Source organism: Pleurodeles waltl, chromosome 11 (genome assembly GCF_031143425.1).
Source record: "Pleurodeles waltl isolate 20211129_DDA chromosome 11, aPleWal1.hap1.20221129, whole genome shotgun sequence".
Taxonomy (NCBI): domain Eukaryota; kingdom Metazoa; phylum Chordata; class Amphibia; order Caudata; family Salamandridae; genus Pleurodeles; species Pleurodeles waltl.
This window is the reverse complement of record NC_090450.1, coordinates 928,627,345-928,647,385: the sequence shown is the minus strand read 5'-3', so window position 1 is coordinate 928,647,385 and position 20,041 is coordinate 928,627,345. Positions and strand designations below refer to the sequence as shown.

Sequence of the window (20,041 nt, the reverse complement as noted above, 5' to 3'; positions counted from 1 at the left end):
TTGTTTCAAATGTTTAACCAGGTCATTAACATATAATGAGAAAAGGGTTGGAGCAAGCACACAACCCTGTCTCACCTCCCTCTTGATAGGTATTGGGTCTGTCAACTCTCCCTTTGGACCCCACCGAACCTTTGCAAATTTATTTTCATGTAACCTCTCTAGTTGGCACAGGAGGTTCCCCGGCATGCCCTGTTTCCCTAGTGCTGCCCATAAGGAGTCTCTTGGCACCAGATCAAAGGCCGCACGCAGATCCACAAACGCGATATAGAGGTGACCCTTCCTTAGTCTAGTATATTTCCACATTATTGTCAATAGCCTAAAGGCCTGATCGACCGTACTCGTCTGCTGTCTGAAGCCTGCTTGGTATATAGTCAATATGCTGTTTTCTTCTATCCAGCTACTAATTCTATTCAGCAATTGTCTAGCATAATTTTTTTGCATAACATCTATGAGGCTGATTGGTCTATAGTTCCCAGGATCTTCCCTGGATCCTTTTTTGTAGAATGGAATTATTTCTCCCCCTTTCCATGTCTCAGGCACTAGACCTCCCCTTGCTATAGCGTTACTTAAAAGATTTATATAAGGTGCCCAAATTTCTATACTATGTTTAAACATATCTCCCGGGATCTTATCCAAACCGGGGGCTTTTCCTGGCTTGATTGCTTTGATGGCATTCACCGTCTCCTCCAGACTAAATTGTAACTCGGGTAAGATACCCCAAGTAGCTAGGGTTTTATGCTTGGAGGGATAGAAATCAAGACTGGGGGGATCAGAGTAAAGGTATGTAAAATGAATAACCCATGTTTTATGATCTATATGATGATCTGTATTAAATATCCCCACTTTGCTGCCCTGGGTAACTATTTTCCAGAAGATCCTAGCGTCATTACTTTTTGCTGCTTCCAGCAGGTCTTGCCATTTTTGATCTTCCCAGTTACTTTGGGCAGTTGCCAGTGTTTTCTTGTAGCAGGCCCTTGCCTGTTGTACAGCTAGTTGATTTTTTTGCTTTAGAGCCTCTATCAGTACTCTTTTCCTCTCCCTGCATTTGATAGTATACCATGGATTACTTGGGGTGGTTTGCACCTTCTCCTTTTTGTGCTTAAGCTGTAACTGTTTGGTCAGGAAGGGTCTTAGTGCAGTACTCATCGACTGATGGATGGCCGTAATAGGGATATCAGAAGGTTTATTTTTTGCATAAGGCTCCAAAAGATCAGAAAATATATTGTAAATATTTGTCATAGTGCCCAGATTGCCTAGTATTGCTGGCCATTTTACAACCCTTCTATTGTTGCTGAGGGTGGGTTGTAACTCCACCTTATCATGTTCTCTATATTCCAAATCCAAATCCAAGTCCAGGAGGTGGGCCCTAAGTTCAACTATTAGCGGGAAGTGATCGCTTTCCCTTCTTTTATCTATTTTAAAAGTCACTAGTCTTCCCCATGTACTTATACTATGCAAAATGTAGTCTATTTTCGAGGTTGAGTTGCCTCTCTGGAAGGTATCCAAATTAAGGCCTCCTTCACCCACTCTGCCATTACACGCCCTCAGTCCGTGCTTTAATGTAAGGCCCAAAAGTTGCAGGGCGGCCACTGTGCCCGGAACAGTTTTTACTATTGATAAATAAGGAATTGCTCTCATTCGATCTTCATCTTCTGCTAGATGTTCTAATCCAATTATAGGTTCATAATTACAATTAAGGTCACCCCCTATCATAATTGTCTCTCCTACTGGGATCTTTTTAAGCAGGTCGATTATAAAATATACATGAGCAGAATCCATGCAGAGGAGGGTAAATCTGGCAGATTGCTGGCACGGCTGATCTGGCCTGAATCCAGGGGCCCCCAATTACACAACTAAAGATGGCGACAAGAACACAGGTCTACTTACGCTGGGACATCAATAGGGAATTCAGACAATATTATGAGAAGTTGTATAGCGTGCCCTTTATCGCCCTGGACCCTGAAATGCAGAACTTTTTGAGTGGGCTCCCTCTCCGGACCCTACCCCAAGATGCGAAGGATGAAACAGGGGGACTGATTACATTACATGAGACAAAACAGGCAATAAAAGACATGGCAAAAGGTAGGACACCGGGCAATGGCAGACTCCCAGCGGAGTTTTATGCCACTTATGCCACTCTGCTGGCACTGAAGATGGGACTACTCTATGCAGAGTTTCTACGGCTCAGGTCTCTGCCTCTCTCGAATCGTGGCAGTGGTACCTCTGCCCAAGATGTTGACAGTTGGGGCACCAGTTACAGCATTCCGTCCCTCATCTATGCTTAATATGGACTTTAAATCTTAAATAAGATCCTGGCAACCAGACTGCTTCCACACATGCAAGCACTCATACACGAAGATCAAAATGGTTTCATACCTCAGCGGAGCACATCAATCAATCTCAGGAGACTTTATCTCACCTTTCAAACAAGCCAGCTTTCATTGGCCCATGCATTAAAAGGCCCTCTCTTGTCCAAAGATCAAACATCTCCTGCTGGAATTACTGTGTGCAGAGATGATGGAAATCTCAGACGAGGTCAAGATGGAAATACAATGGTGGTGCAACTGATTCTTGAAATGGACATTGTATATTTGAAACCTCTCTGAATCTGGTCATAAACTAGGATGCCTGTTTGAAGACTAGAAAGTTTTACGTAGGGACATATAACGACTGGGGCCAACTAGTCAGTGGGGGAGCTGATAATGTTTATAAACTGCCAGTTCCTTTGCTGTGACATATTTGGCTGAAGACCGGGTTCACTGAGGTATCCTAATTTGAATGAATAATGTCTCTGTGGTGAGATACATCAACCACTTAGGGAACAAAAAATCCAGACTTGTTGGCAAAACGGGTGAAAGAGTTTTGGCACTCCTGCCGGAGTCAGCAGATTTTAGTGGCAAAGAAGTACCTCTAGGAGAAAAAGCAATTGAGAGACCTATACTCAACCTGGCAAGCAGAAAATAATGCAATGGGATCTGCCAGACCAATGTGTCCCTCTCCAGATAGAACCATTAAACAAATGTATTCTTCCAGACTGGTAAGCAGTGGTTCTATCTCAGCTGGTGTAGGAGGCTGGACTGGCTTGTAGTGAGTACCTAGGGGTACTTGCACCTTGCACCAGGCCCAGGTATCCCTTATTAGTGTATAGGGTGTCTAGCAGCTTAGGCTGATAGATAATGGTAGCTTAGCAGAGCAGCTTAGGCTGAACTAGGAGACGAGTGAAGCTCCTACAGTACCACTTAGTGTCATATGCACAATATCATAAGAAAACACAATACACAGTTATACTAAAAATAAAGGTACTTTATTTTTATGACAATATGCCAAAGTATCTCAGAGTGTACCCTCAGTATGCGGATAGCAAATTTACACAAGATATATATACACAATACCAAAATATGCAGTAATAGTATTAGAAAACAGTGCAAACAATGTATAGTTACAATAGGATGCAATGGAGACACATAGGGATAGGGGCAACACAAACCATATACTCCAAAAGTGGAATGCGAACCACGAATGGACCCCAAACCTATGTGACCTTGTAGAGGGTCGCTGGGACTATTAGAAAATAGTAAGGGTTAGAAAAATAGCCCACCCCAAGACCCTGAAAAGTGAGTGCAAAGTGCACTAAAGTTCCCCAAAGGACATAGAAGTCGTGATAGGGGAATTCTGCAGGAAAGACACAAACCAGCAATGCAACAACGATGGATTTCCAGTCGAGGGTACCTGTGGAACAAGGGGACCAAGTCCAAAAGTCACAAGCAAGTCGGAGATGGGCAGATGCCCAGGAAATGCCAGCTGCAGGTGCAAAGAAGCTGCTACTGGACTGTAGAAGCTTAGGTTTCTGCAGGAACGACAAGGGCTAGAGACTTCCCCTTTGGAGGACGGATCCCTCACGCCGTGGAGAGTCGTGCAGAAGTGTTTTCCCACCGAAAGACCGCCAACAAGCCTTGCTAGCTGCAAATCGTGCGGTAAGGGTTTTTGGACGCTGCTGTGGCCCAGGAGGGACCAGGATGTCGCAAATTGCGTCAGGAGACAGAAGGGACGTTGAGCAAGACACGGAGCCCTCTCAGCAGCAGGTAGCACCCGGAGAAGTGCCAGAAACAGGCACTACGAGGATGCGTGAAACAGTGCTCACCCGAAGTCGCACAAAGGAGTCCCACGTCGCCGGAGAACAACTTAGGAGGTAGTGCAATGCAGGTTAGAGTGCCGTGGACCCAGGCTGGACTGTGCACAAAGGATTTCCGCAGGAAGTGCACGGAGGCCGGAGTAGCTGCAAAAGTCGCGGTTCCCAGCAATGCAGTCTGGCGTGGGGAGGCAAGGACTTACCTCCACCAAACTTGGACTGAAGAGTCACTGGACTGTGGGAGTCACTTGGACAGAGTTGCTGGATTCAAGGGTCCTCGCTCGTCGTGCTGAGAGGAGACCCAAGGTACCGGTGATGCAGTTCTTTGGTGCCTGCGGTTGCAGGGGGACGATTCCGTCGACCCACGGGAGATTTCTTCAGAGCTTCTAGTGCAGAGAGGAGGCAGACTACCCCCACAGCATGCACCACCAGGAAAGCAGTCGAGAAGGCGGCTGGATCAGCGTTACAGAGTTGCAGTAGTCGTCTTTGCTACTATGTTGCAGTTTTGCAGGCTTCCAGCGCGGTCAGCAGTCGATTCCTTGGCAGAAGGTGAAGAGAGAGATGCAGAGGAACTCGGATGAGCTCTTGCATTCGTTATCTAAAGTTTCCCCAGAGACAGAGACCCTAAATAGCCAGAAAAGAGGTTTTGGCTACCTAGGAGAGAGGGTAGGCTAGCAACACCTGAAGGAGCCTATCAGAAGGAGTCTCTGACGTCACCTGGTGGCACTGGCCACTCAGAGCAGTCCAGTGTGCCAGCAGCACCTCTGTTTCCAAGATGGCAGAGGTCTGGAGCACACTGGAGGAGCTCTGGGCACCTCCCAGGGGAGGTACAGGTCAGGGGAGTGGTCACTCCCCTTTCCTTTGTCCAGTTTAGCGCCAGAGCAGGGCTAAGGGGTCCCTGAACCGGTGTAGACTGGCTTATGCAGAAATAGGCACCAAATGTGCCCATGAAAGCATTTCCAGAGGCTGGGGGAGGCTACTCCTCCCCTGCCTTCACACCATTTTCCAAAGGGGGAGGGTGTAACACCCTCTCTCAGAGGAAGTCCTTTGTTCTGCCATCCTGGGACAAGCCTGGCTGGACCCCAGGGGGGCAGAAACCTGTCTGAGGGGTTGGCAGCAGCAGCAGCTGCAGTGAAACCCCTGAAAAGGCAGTTTGGCAGTACCAGGGTCTGTGCTACAGACCACTGGGATCATGGGATTGTGCCAACTATGCCAGGATGGTATAGAGGGGGCAATTCCATGATCATAGACATATTACATGGCCATATTCGGAGTTACCATTGTGAAGCTACATATAGGTAGTGACCTATATGTAGTGCACGCGTGTAATGGTGTCCCCGCACTCACAAAGTCCGGGGAATTGGCCCTGAACAATGTGGGGGCACCTTGGCTAGTGCCAGGGTGCCCTCACACTAAGTAACTTTGCACCTAACCTTTACCAGGTAAAGGTTAGACATATAGGTGACTTATAAGTTACTTAAGTGCAGTGTAAAATGGCTGTGAAATAACGTGGACGTTATTTCACTCAGGCTGCAGCGGCAGGCCTGTGTAAGAATTGTCAGAGCTCCCTATGGGTTGCAAAAGAAATGCTGCAGCCCATAGGGATCTCCTGGAACCCCAATACCCTGGGTACCTCAGTACCATATACTAGGGAATTATAAGGGTGTTCCAGTAAGCCAATGTAAATTGGTAAAATTGGTCACTAGCCTGTTAGTGACAATTTGTACAGAGAGAGCATAACCACTGAGGTTCTGGTTAGCAGAGCCTCAGTGAGACAGTTAGGCACCACACAGGGAACACATACCTATAGGCCACAAACTTATGAGCACTGGGGTCCTGACTAGCAGGGTCCCAGTGACACATAACAAACATACTGAAAACATAGGGTTTTCACTATGAGCACTGGGCCCTGGCTAGCAGGATACCAGTGAGACAGTGAAAACACCCTGACATACACTCACAAACAGGCCAAAAGTGGGGGTAACAAGGCTAGAAAGAGGCTACTTTCTCACACAACCCCCCCCCCAACGAAGGACAATAAGGCTAACCTTGGCCAGTTGAGACTTTATTGTCTAAGTGGTGATAAGTAGAGAGTAGCTCTGCAATAGACGGGTTACTCCCTTTATCATCCACTATATGGTTACTTCCCTGTGGGGATGTAAACCACCCCGTTTGAAGTTTTTTAGCTAAGCAACAATGTGAAGATGTATTTTCAGAGTTTCTATCAGTAAGGTTTAGTTTAGAGCAGTGGGGATTGTCCACTGAACCTATTTGTAGTGATGGAAATGCCAGACAGGGATGCTGTCTCAGAAAAGCCATAGCTGGGCAAAAACTTTGTCCATATGGCTGGAAGAGAGAACAGGGATGCGGTTTCTCTTGGGTTGGAGCAGGGCAGGGATGCTGTCCTATGAGCTCCACACTAGGGCAGGGATGCTGTCCTAAGTGTTGTGAGGCAGTGCAGAGTTTCTGCACTAAAGTTTCTCTGGGAGGGTTGGAGGGATGCTCCATGTTAACTAAAATGGTGCTCTTTTTCTCACCAATGTTAGTTATGCCACAGAGAGGTACTTCCACCTCAGGGAGTACAGTTTTGCCAACTGATGATTCCCTTGGAACAGGTGCCACCCCAGGAGAGGTTTCTCCCACCACAGGAATGGTATCCTGAATGGTAGGGTGGTTAGGGGATACTGTGATACCCTTTTTACCTGTTGATGGAGAGGGATCCTGAGTTTTCAGGCCTTCTCTCCTTTGCTTTTTCATTTCAGTAGAAATGAGAGGGAACAATTCCTCTGGGATGCCCAGCATGGCTGCATGGGCATAAAACTCTACATCAGCCCAACCTGAGGCCTCTAGGTCATTACCTAAGAGACAGTCTACAGGTAAGCTAGGTGATACCACCACCTGCTTAGGGCCAGTAACTCCACCCCAACTAAACTGAATTATAGCTAAGGGAAGAAACTTAGTGGAGTTATGGACATCAATAATCTTATACTGTTGTCCAATGATGTGTTGATCAGGATGCACTAGGTTTTCAGTCACCAAAGTGATACTGGCACCTGTGTCCCTGTAGGCCAAGGCCTCAACACCATTTATTGAAACTGTCTGCCTGTACTTATCCATTGTAAGGGGACAAGTAGCCAGTGTGGCAAGGCCAATGCCACTAGGTGTGACAGAAACTGTCTTGGGACTGACTACTTCAGTTTCTACTATGGACCCATAAGTGAACCCAACTACACCCTTAACTTGACTGTTGCCAGCAGTCCCACCACTAGTACCACTACTGCTAGGGGCACTAGAGCTTGATGTATTAGTGGTGGTAGGCTCAGGGGGTTTACCTGGACAGGACTTATCCCCTGGCCTATGGCCTCTGTTTTTACACACAAAGCACCAAGGCTTTTTAAATTGTGTAGGGTGAGAAGAGGAAGAATTTGTTTTATCCCCACCCCCTGAAGAGTGTTTAATATTTGAAGTGGGATCTTTGGTTTTACCCTTATCCCCATGCTTATCTTGAGATTTTTCACCATCTTTCTTCTTATTGTTCTCTTTGTCACCCCCTGTATGAACGTTTCTGTTCACCCTTGTTCTGACCCATTTGTCTGCCTTCTTTCCCAATTCTTGGGGAGAGGTCAGATCAGAGTCCACCAAGTACTGGTGCAACAAATCAGACACACAATTATTAAGAATATGCTCTCTCAGGATCAAGTTATACAGACTGTCATAATCAGTAACTTTACTGCCATGTAACCACCCCTCCAAAGCCTTCACTGAATGGTCAATGAAATCAACCCAGTCTTGTGAAGACTCCTTTTTGGTCTCTCTGAACTTTATCCTGTATTGTTCAGTGGTTAAGCCATAACCATCCAGGAGTGCATTCTTAAGAACTTTGTAATCATTAGCTTCATTTTCTTTCACAGTAAGGAGCCTATCCCTACCTTTTCCACTAAATGATAGCCATAGAATAGCAGCCCACTGCCTTTGAGGGACATCCTGTACAGCACAGGCCCTCTCAAGTGCAGCAAACCACTTGTTAATGTCATCCCCCTCCTTATAAGGGGGAACTATCTTGTGCAGATTCCTGGAATCATGCTCTTTTGCAGGATGACTATGGGGAATACTGCTGCTGCCACCATGGGTTTCTAAACCCAGTTTCTGTCTCTCCTTCTCTACTTCTAAAGTCTGTCTCTCCAAATCCAGCTGTTGCTTCTTGAGCTTCAGTCTGGTTTGTTCCACTCTCAATCTATTGAGCTCCCTTTCTAACAATCTGTCATCAGCAGCTTAGGCTGAACTAGGAGATGAGTGAAGCTCCTACAGTACCACTTAGTGTCATATGCACAATATCATAAGAAAACACAATACACAGTTATACTAAAAATAAAGGTACTTTATTTTTATGACAATATGCCAAAGTATCTCAGAGTGTACCCTCAGTATGTGGATAGCAAATATACACAAGATAAATATACACAATACCAAAATATGCAGTAATAGTATTAGAAAACAGTGCAAACAATGTATAGTTACAATAGGATGCAATGGAGACACATAGGGATAGGGGCAACACAAACCATATACTCCAAAAGTGGAATGCGAACCACAAATGGACCCCAAACCTATGTGACCTTGTAGAGGGTCGCTGGGACTATTAGAAAATAGTAAGGGTTAGAAAAATAGCCCACCCCAAGACCCTGAAAAGTGAGTGCAAAGTGCACTAAAGTTCCCCAAAGGACATAGAAGTCGTGATAGGGGAATTCTGCAGGAAAGACACAAACCAGCAATGCAACGATGGATTTCCAGTCGAGGGTACCTGTGGAACAAGGGGACCAAGTCCAAAAGTCACAAGCAAGTCGGAGATGGGCAGATGCCCAGGAAATGCCAGCTGCGGGTGCAAAGAAGCTGCTACTGGACTGTAGAAGCTTAGGTTTCTGCAGGAACGACAAGGGCTAGAGACTTTCCCTTTGGAGGACGGATCCCTCACGCCGTGGAGAGTCGTGCAGAAGTGTTTTCCCGCCGAAAGACCGCCAACAAGCCTTGCTAGCTGCAAATCGTGCGGTAAGGGTTTTTGGACGCTGCTGTGGCCCAGGAGGGACCAGGATGTTGCAAATTGCGTCAGGAGACTGAGGGGACGTCGAGCAAGACAAGGAGCCCTCTCAGCAGCAGGTAGCACCCGGAGAAGTGCCAGAAACAGGCACTACGAGGATGCGTGAAACGGTGCTCACCCGAAGTCGCACAAAGGAGTCCCACATCGCCGGAGAATAACTTAGGAGGTAGTGCAATGCAGGTTAGAGTGCCGTGGACCCAGGCTGGACTGTGCACAAAGGATTTCCGCCGGAAGTGCACGGAGGCCGGAGTAGCTGCAAAAGTCGCGGTTCCCAGCAATGCAGTCTGGCATGGGGAGGCAAGGACTTACCTCCACCAAACTTGGACTGAAGAGTCACTGGACTGTGGGAGTCACTTGGACAGAGTTGCTGGATTCAAGGGACCTCGCTCGTCGTGCTGAGTGAAGACCCAAGGTTCCAGTGATGCAGTTCTTTGGTGCCTGCGGTTGCAGGGGGACGATTCCGTCGACCCACGGGAGATTTCTTCGGAGCTTCTAGTGCAGAGAGGAGGCAGACTACCCCCACAGCATGCACCACCAGGAAAGCAGTCGAGAAGGCGGCTGGATCAGCGTTACAGAGTTGCAGTAGTCGTCTTTGCTACTATGTTGCAGTTTTGCAGGCTTCCAGCGCGGTCAGCAGTCGATTCCTTGGCAGAAGGTGAAGAGAGAGATGCAGAGGAACTCGGATGAGCTCTTGCATTCGTTATCTAAAGTTTCCCCAGAGACAGAGACCCTAAATAGCCAGAAAAGAGGGTTTGGCTACCTAGGAGAGAGGATAGGCTAGCAACACCTGAAGGAGCCTATCAGAAGGAGTCTCTGACGTCACCTGGTGGCACTGGCCACTCAGAGCAGTCCAGTGTGCCAGCAGCACCTCTGTTTCCAAGATGGCAGAGGTCTGGAGCACACTGGAGGAGCTCTGGGCACCTCCCAGGGGAGGTACAGGTCAGAGGAGTGGTCACTCCCCTTTCCTTTGTCCAGTTTCGCGCCAGAGCAGGGCTAAGGGGTCCCTGAACTGGTGTAGACTGGCTTATGCAGAAATGGGCACCAAATGTGCCCATGAAAGCATTTCCAGAGGCTGGGGGAGGGTACTCCTCCCCTGCCTTCACACCATTTTCCAAAGGGGGAGGGTGTAACACCCTCTCTCAGAGGAAGTCCTTTGTTCTGCCATCCTGGGACAAGCCTGGCTGGACCCCAGGGGGGCAGAAACCTGTCTGAGGGGTTGGCAGCAGCAGCAGCTGCAGTGAAACCCCTGAAAAGGCAGTTTGGCAGTACCAGGGTCTGTGCTACAGACCACTGGGATCATGGGATTGTGCAACTATGCCAGGATGGTATAGAGGGGGCAATTCCATGATCATAGACATATTACATGGCCATATTCGGAGTTACCATTGTGAAGCTACATATAGGTAGTGACCTATATGTAGTGCACGCGTGTAATGGTGTCCCCGCACTCACAAAGTCCGGGGAATTGGCCCTGAACAATGTGGGGGCACCTTGGCTAGTGCCAGGGTGCCCTCACACTAAGTAACTTTGCACCTAACCTTTACCAGGTAAAGGTTAGACATATAGGTGACTTATAAGTTACTTAAGTGCAGTGTAAAATGGCTGTGAAATAACGTGGACGTTATTTCACTCAGGCTGCAGTGGCAGGCCTGCGTAAGAATTGTCAGAGCTCCCTATGGGTTGCAAAAGAAATGCTGCAGCCCATAGGGATCTCCTGGAACCCCAATACCCTGGGTACCTCAGTACCATATACTAGGGAATTATAAGGGTGTTCCAGTAAGCCAATGTAAATTGGTAAAATTGGTCACTAGCCTGTTAGTGACAATTTGTACAGAAAGAGCATAACCACTGAGGTTCTGGTTAGCAGAGCCTCAGTGAGACAGTTAGGCACCACACAGGGAACACATACCTATAGGCCACAAACTTATGAGCACTGGGGTCCTGACTAGCAGGGTCCCAGTGACACATAACAAACATACTGAAAACATAGGGTTTTCACTATGAGCACTGGGCCCTGGCTAGCAGGATACCAGTGAGACAGTGAAAACACCCTGACATACACTCACAAACAGGCCAAAAGTGGGGGTAACAAGGCTAGAAAGAGGCTACTTTCTCACAGCTGGGATAACAAATATCCATCAAATGTATGACACAAGGTCTGTCCACAATCAATTGACATCTGTTAAAGTTTGAAATAGGTGGGGGCTATATCCTGTGAAGACATGCAGAGAGTGTGTGAAGGAAGCAAGCAATCCTGCAACCACTCAACAGAATCTGTGGACGTTGTTCCCCTGTGAAATGTCTTGTGAAAGGAGACTAAAAGGTGCATTTCACAGCCCAATTGCCAAGGATACTGGCTATAAGCCACAGGTTTTACATGAAGTAGTGAAGCGGTGGCATGAACGAGCACAATACTTAATGGTATGCTGAGAGGGACCTCTCAACATGCAGTTATCAGTGAGCGGATTGTAGTCTATAGGAGAAAGCTATAGATTTGAGATGGACAGAAACAGAACATTTCTTTTTACTTTGTGTTATATTTCCAACATAAGAGAGTCTCACAAGTCTAGGGACCAGTGGCAGGAAACAAGCGCAGTGAAAGTGACCTGCAACATTCGCCATGGGACCAATTGTCAGTATCTAAGTTCGGAGTGCTTCTGCTCGCTATCTGGGCCTGTATCCTTGCTGCCAGTGCTCACAACTGATAATCACTGCAACTGGCAGTCATCATTGCAGCCAATGCTCCAGGATCAATCTCTGAAAATGTACACCCTACATTTGTAAAGAAGAATACACAATAATATCAAACAGCATCACATTACAACAGAATTGGGGAAATGGCAGGCTACACAGTCAATGCTGCAGCACAGGAGCAGGGCAGGAGATTGACAGAGAACACTCGGGGTCACTTTTTCAGTTATAGATTAACAAGTAAGCATCACTACAAGTTGCGCTGTCACTTGTAACTCTGTGTTTGCAACTTAAGCAGTTTTAGGCACCCTCGCTGTCATCCCAGCCTGCAACCTTTTTGCATCCCTTGTAGTATTTATTTCCCCTTTTGCCAGTCCTGTTGGGTCAGGTTTTTCCACCATTTTTGTACACATTTACTGTTTGTAGCTTGTGGTGGTCTCACTTGTAAGTCCCTTAATTTTCAGGATTTATTTGATTAGATTTCTAGTTTGGTACCCAAGAGTGTGGATGGGAATAGTTGTAGCCAACTCCAGTCATAAATCGGTAAACTGCATATTACGGTTTCAATAAACCGGATTTGCTAATCGCTGAGTACTAATACACATTTTAAGCTGACAATTTCTCTTTATAAAGTAAACTATTTTCAAGGTCCCTAAACGGACAATGGTTTGGAAACTAAGGTACCTGATGAGATGCTCAGTGGTTGTTCATGGGATTTTTTTATTTCTTCACTGTCACCTGGAAAAGAGTTTGCCTCTTGCCTCAAATCTTTTCCCCAGCAGTACTGACTGGTCTGAAGCTTCAATTCTGAGGGAGACTGGGGGTACCTCTATACACAACCATGTCACTCAACCTATATAGTCTCTGTATATAAGTGCAAGGCTGAAAACTAGGGCTTTTTGACAGCAGATATATAAGAATATGATCAGATTAATGTATACCTCAAATGACAAATCCTTTCCACGCAAGAAGTTAAGTAGAAGAAATACAGACTTCTTCAATGATTATATCCAGGAAAATAATACTGGCATATTCATTTTATTTACATTATTGTTTCTCACCTTTGAGGTGGATGTATTTTGTTTTTAAAATATTTAGGTCTGGGGCCAGCCAAGGCCCAAGAGTGCTGTATTTTGAGTTAGCTTCTGAGCTGTACCCCAGTATTTCTTTGGCCACTATTCCATGGGGAAGATGAGAAACTGCTGGTGATGCAGGAGAAGGGTGTGGCAAAGTGGACCAAGGGCAGCAATTGCAGCGGTGCCCCTCGAATGCAAGAGAGTAAAAAGACCACTCCCTCCCATCAAGAGACATACTGTCAATCAACACTGCTGGACATGTCAGTTCTTAATAGGCCAATAGGCCTTAAAAGGCCAAGATGGCAGTGAGAGCAGTCGTGCTGTACCCTGCTCTGCTGCGGCCCGTCGATCACCAGCAATCATCCCGGGCACCTCATATTTGGGGGTGCTGATCAGAGCTCCATTAAAGCTCTCCAGTGGGACCTTGCCTCAATTTGTCGCACAAGGATGGCCACCACTCCTCATTTAAGCACCAGAACATTGAGTGGGGCGGACCTGGCGGAGTGGCCTGAGTGGGCGCCGTGAGCTGGAGACGACTGCGGACTGTGAGAGGAGCTGCTTGAGGGGCGGCGGCTCCCTCCCCGGTGTCTGGCCTGTGATCGCTTCCCCATCCCGCCTTCATCCCGGGGGCTCGGAGAGGCGGGGACGGTATGGGACAGCCCAGGAGTAGAGATTGAGCCAGAGCAGGCTAGGTGGGGAGAAGGGATCCCAGCCTGCTGTTGCTCTTGGAAGTGTGCGCTGCCGGACATGCCCAAGGACAAACGGGCTACGACATGAGAGGTGAGAGCAAGGGCCTCGATGCAGGCTGGAGCCCCGGGGGAGGGACAAACATGAATTCGTCTGCCAGGCCGCCTGAGACAAGATTGAGCCCGGTGCATGTTGGGACCTAAGTGGACAGTGTGCTGTTTGGAGTGAATTGGGCCCCCTGTGACTGTGTTTGGGCTCTTGGGGGCCGAGGGCCAACATTACAAATAATCTCATCCTGGAGCGGGTGACTGGGGGCAGATACACCTGGCAGTCTGCGCTCGCACCACCACCGGTGGCTGCCATGCATTACACTTCAGAGGAGCTGAGGTACGGTTGCAGTCTGAGCCCTGGGGGCCCATTCCATGCTCCCCAAACTTGAACAGTTGCTTGCTGGCCAGCACCCTCTGCCGTCGGCCTTGGTACGGATCGTTGGCACTCATGCATCAACAGTGAACCATAACTCATATTGTGGGCGTGGATAGCTGTCTTGTCCGTCACTACAACGTGGGGGATTGCGGAGGGGCCCTATGGGTGAGGGCTGGAGCGAGATACGGGGTGCTGCCACCCCTGCCCCCCTTAGCGGTGCTTTCCGGGTTGATCTGCAAGTGGCACTGGATTCCTCACTGGGACCCTGATTTTCCTTTGGGTGAGCCTGGCCCTACCTGAATGCTTGACCTTACAATAACCAAGTATATGACCTGGCAGGACAACTGGAATCTGGTGGACTCCTGGTGAGCCTTGCACCCTCAGAGTAGGGACTACTCCTATTACTCATCGATTTATGATCCTCATGTACGCCTTTTCTTTGCACCCTGCCCATACACCAGAAATATATGACATAGAATACCTTAACAGAATTATCTCTTACCATAACAGTCTTACTGCGTATGAATTGGGGAGACGACCGGGCCTCTATCCCAATTTGGAAGCTTAAGCCAGAAGCCTTAGCGGATCCTCCTTTTAAAGAACAGATAGAGCAATACATCCGGCAATATTTTGCTGATAATAAAGAGACCATGGATACTAGAATCATAGAGCGGGTTGTTTTTAAAACAGTCCTGCAGGGCTGTTGTATGGCCAAGTCGATTGGGATTTGGAAAACTCTACTCCAAGAGGTGTTGGCCGCTGAAACGGACTTGGGACATCTTGAGCGAGATAGAACAGAGGGCCTAGTGGACCAACGGACTCTCCTAACAACCAAAGAGAAGGTAGCTGAGCAAGTGGAGCAACTCCACTGCTTTGACTACCGCAATTACATGATCAAAGCACATGCAACGCAAGACAAGACAGGTCGATTATTGGCCTGGCTGGCAAATCCTGCCAGCAGAGGCATCACCATAGTTGAGATACACACAGAATTAGGTAATTTGGTGCACAAACAGACAGATATCAATAGGGAATTCTATAAATATTACTCATCCCTGTATACCAGTAAATCTAAGGTCACCACCAGCGAAATTGAGGCCTTCCTTACACCACTCGCATTTCCCAGCCTCAAGAGGAATCTGAGCAGTTGCGGGCGACATTACTTTAGCAGAAGTGAGAGCCGCCGTTAAGCGTATCGCACGAGGGAAAACCCAGGGCACTGATGGGTTCCCTATAGAGGTTTATGCCGCTTATGCTGATCAGTTGTCGCCAGTGTTGGTGGAGATGTTCAACAAAGTACGGTCACTGAAAGTACTCCCAAATACTTCTAGGGAAGCTCGAATAGTCAACCACATGACATAAAGGCGTTTATTGTCCCCTGTCAATACTGAACGTCAACTATAAAATACTTAGTAGAGTTCTTGCCGTTTGGCTCCTACAATTCATGCCTAAACTGGGTAATATAAAGACCAGTCGGGTTTCACAGACTTCTGGAGCTCCCTTCCTCTCTGTAATAGGGAGAATTGCACTATTAAAAATGATTGCATTGCCCCGGCTGATGTACTATTTCACAAACCTACCCACAAAAATCCTGCGGGCTCTGTTCTGAGAGCTGGACTCACTAGTCATCTCCTTTGTGTGGGGATCGGGGCGCAGCCGAGTGGCGCTTCCCACAATGCAAAGGCTTTCGGCATTGGGAGACTTAGAGGCACGAGAATTTGAGACCTATTATCTTGCTGCACAATTACAATAAATTGTTCAGTGTATAAGAGGCTGCCAATGCCCCGTCCAGGAGAGGCAATTAGGTACTCCTGGTGATCGTTTGCTGCTTCAGGTACTTTTGGGGTTGAAAAGACTACATCATAATACTAAAAATTAATATGATGTAGTAGCTACTGCGGACTCAGATGTTTGCCGAAAACTAGGACCAAACGACCATATACACCAGATTTGCCATTGGATTATCTAATGATTATTCCACACAGCAATAACTGGCAGGGGCTCCTACAGCTCCGCGAAGCAGCGGTTAGATTGGTAGAGGACCTGTATCGAGATGGCATATTGCTACCGTACGCAGACCTCCAATCGGAGTTTGATTTGCAACCGCACCACTTTCTTATACACAGGGCACTGACAAAGGCAACACAGAAACACTGGGGTGGGTTGGATGGAGCCGTCCACACACAATGGGTGTACGTTCATTACGACCGCAGCTGGTACATTCAAGGTAGTCACTTGCCTTTACCGTAGGATATGGATGGACACTCTACAACCATCAACTACCCCAAGTCAGAAATGGGAAACAGACATAGGCAGGCCTTTTGATAATAATGGCTGGGATAGGGTGCTAGAACGAGTACCAAAATTAAAAAAATACCAGATTTAAACTAATCATTTTTTTCATCCTACATAGAGCCTACCTAACACCGAGTAGGATTAACAGGATTTTCAATTTAGCGGAGGTTAAATGTCCAAGATGTGGCCTTATAGTGGCGGATATTTCCATATGATGTGGGCTTGCCCGGAGCTTACTTGATTCTTGCAAGAGATGGTGGACAACCTCTCGGACATAGTGGAGAGCCAAAGATCCTGCCTACTGTTTGCTAAGTGACTTTACCCACACTTCAAAGACAAAAGGTGGCTATTAGATTTATGGACCTGGGTTTCATTTTGAGCGAGATAACCCATAACTGGAAGTCAACGAGGGGTCCTAGGGCATCAATGTGGCTAAGGGAACTTCTGCGGTGGACTGAATTTGAGGGAGGAGCTCTAATACTGGAGGCCCTCAGGGATAGTCGCCCGGGTGTGGCTGGTGGAGAAACTAAGGCAAGTGATCACTCATCAAGCCAACTCCCCTACATACACCTCATAAGACTCTTGGAGTGAGGGACCATGGCAGGTGGCTGGAGCCATGGTGTGATCATGCTTTAAGCTGTACTGTTGGCACCTCACTGTCATGGGAATATGGACATGTATTGAGCTATTACATTGCACAGGGGGGACTGGGAAGGGAGTGGGGGGGGTTTGTTGGAATTGCAAACCACACTATACTGTGTTTTGAATTATCTACTTAGTCACATTTTTGCTGACTTTTGTGTGCGCAAGTGATTTTCCTTATGGTTATTCTGTACACCAATAAAAATGTGTTTAACAAAAGAAAAATAGGCCTTATTTAGAAGTGAGAGCTCAAGTTGGCATGAGGAGCATCAATACATTCTGTGTGCTCAGTGGAAGAGGGAGGGGTCCATGGCACCTTAGCGCATCACATCATGACCAGAGGAGGAAGGACTTAGCTGTGAAAATAAGTTCCAGTGAATCTGCTGTGCACACTGTAGAGGTTACGCTGACAGAATGTGGAAAGAGAGTAGGAACAACCCATGGGGAGACTCTGATAGTTGGGGAGGCATCTAAGGAGACTGGTGAGTCAGTGACACTTCTACTCATATTTAAACCCGCCTTCACTGAGAGCACTGCCTTGCTAGATGCAAAACTGGAACAACTGGATAATCTGTGGAGGGGATACCACTCAGTGTGGGGTTTTCTAGCACGTCTCTTTTGAGCCTCTCAAAGATAAAATAAGTAAAATGTGAGGTGATCTCCTGGACTTGAATACAGGGGCAATAAAACAGTTGATTAGCAGTGCATTGTTGGTATCTCAGGAGGAATGAAGGCACCATGATTGTTATTCTACAAATGCAGAATAGAAAGAAAGAGGCAGCACTACAGAAGATTACAGTGATAATGGGAAACGTGTCTATTTTGCACTTTTTGGACCTTCTTTAAGTGAAAGCTGTCCAGTGGCAAAAGGTCTGGCAGTGGTTTCTTCTAAGGTGAAAGGTGGCCATAAGCAGGAATAGATGTGTTCAATAAAATGGACCCAGTTTAGGCCTTTTTGGAGCCTTTGCTTTCTAACAGAGTGAAGACAGTTCTGCAAGATTATTTTACTTATTCTGTGAATGTCCTGGGATTGAGATGACATTGTTTACAAGGTGATCCAGGGTCTTACTTTGAGAACTCTAGTGGAGCAGAGATTTGTTTAAATGAGTCATCTACAAATTTATTTGTCTGTTCTCACTTTCCTTTCCCTTTGAGGCCTGGTGGATCCACATCTAAAACTCTTGTATGCAGAGTACGTGATTGAAACTAAGTATCTGCTGTTTTATAGCTCAGCTATGACCTTTCATACAACAGCGAAAGGTGTTTTCCAAGTCAGCATTTTCACTTTACTCTGCTTTGTTCAATAAACAAAAATGTAATCCCTCATAAAACGGTTGTTCTCCTATCATTATGTATTACTTTCAGCCCTGTGTTCACTGTTTTCTGCACTGGCAGCTGCACTATATCTAGAAAGGGACTTTTCTTGTCCCAACAAACTCTAGACACAATTTACTATTTCTGAAGCAAGCTTTTTTTTAACTATAACAGGAGTAAAATGAAATCTTAAAACACATTTAATTTTTAACATCCTGAGTTTTCTTTACTCTGCCCATACACAATAACATTTACAAATTTCGGTGGGGGGAATGGCCGGAGGTGTTCGGGCTGCCAGTAATACATAATCTACTAATGTACCAACAGAAAAAACCAACTGAGACATGCATTTCTAACCACCAATAAGCTTGTTTTTCTAAATGTAAGAAGGCTACACATTATTTTACCAAAACAATGTAAATTACCCCAAGACACCTGGAGTATGCCGAAATGGCATCAGTTCCAAGTTCCAAATTTGGGGTCTTGCATCCACACTAGATGGCGTGCAAGAGCAGGGATAGAAAATAGCCTCAAAAACAACAGAAGGTATGTTATGCAGCTTTATACAGTTATTGATATAATCCAGAATAACTCACTTAATGCAACAGGGCTCTACAGATATAAAAACCTTGTTCCATGAGAAAAGTCAAACTCCAACACGACAATTTTTAGTACTAACCGCTTAATTAATCAGTCCAACTGAATACTTGATCAGTTACATCCTTTTTCTAGGCACTCAAAGATACGAAAGCTTGGTGATACAGGCATGAGGTACGGACAGTCATGGGATGGCTCTGCAATTTACATTTAAGTTAACTTCACAACCAGCAGCGTTGTTAACGAGCAGCAGTATGTGAACATCTTATGTATGTGACTTCCTCAGTTCTAATAATGGGACTTCTCATTTCAGAACATGATCAGATAAAGAGAATAGTTAAAGCCAGTTTTTGTGGTTGGGCCTTTGGTGGAGAAGCAGGAGTTTCTGAATCAACAAAAATCATAATGAAACCGAATAAATAGAACAGGGGGTTAAATATATATATTTTTTTAAGTAATTTGCCAAACTGGCACATTTTAGAGGCAAATGCGCTAATACTAGCGCAAACAATTACAATTTGGTCAGACAAAGCCTTTTACACTCTCTGATTAAAGTGGCATGCACTCCAAACTTCTACTTTTCATTACCGGAGCAATGCCTGGGAGCAGTGGCATTTTAGTAAAAGGTCATGTATCTTGGTTTGAGGGTGCTTGGAGAAGCTAATTAAAGTTGTAGAGGGGGCCTTTTGGGCACGGGGAGCACCCAAAAAGAGCCCCTGGGAAAGGGCATTGAATGGCATCTTATGAGGAGGGAAGGAAGCAGCTCTTATTCTTGCAGTCACCTAGGGAAGAAATTGATGATATAGAGATGGGAGCTTAAGATTGTGCAACGGGAGCGACAAGCGGATGGAAGCACTAGTTGTGTCTATTGGGGATCCTAATGTTGGGAAACAAGGGGGGAGCAAATAAAAATGTGGGAGTGCCTTGGGTGATTGGTGGCGGGTGGGGACACAGAAAGTAAGAATAGTGGACAAATAAGCGGCAAGGCATGGAGAAGCAGCAACTGGTGAGGTTTAGGGGTGGTAGTCAAGAGTTTAGAGACCAGGGAGCAGTGAACAAAGGGTGAAAGCCAGGAGTACCCTAAAGGCC

General features: G+C 46.6%; 1 protein-coding gene across 1 annotated transcript in view; it reads right to left on the bottom strand.

Moving 5' to 3' along the window:
- The window catches only part of ATP6V0A2 (ATPase H+ transporting V0 subunit a2), a 407,112-nt gene that overhangs the window by 265,644 nt on the left and 121,427 nt on the right, over positions 1–20,041 (bottom strand). The window lies entirely within an intron of this gene.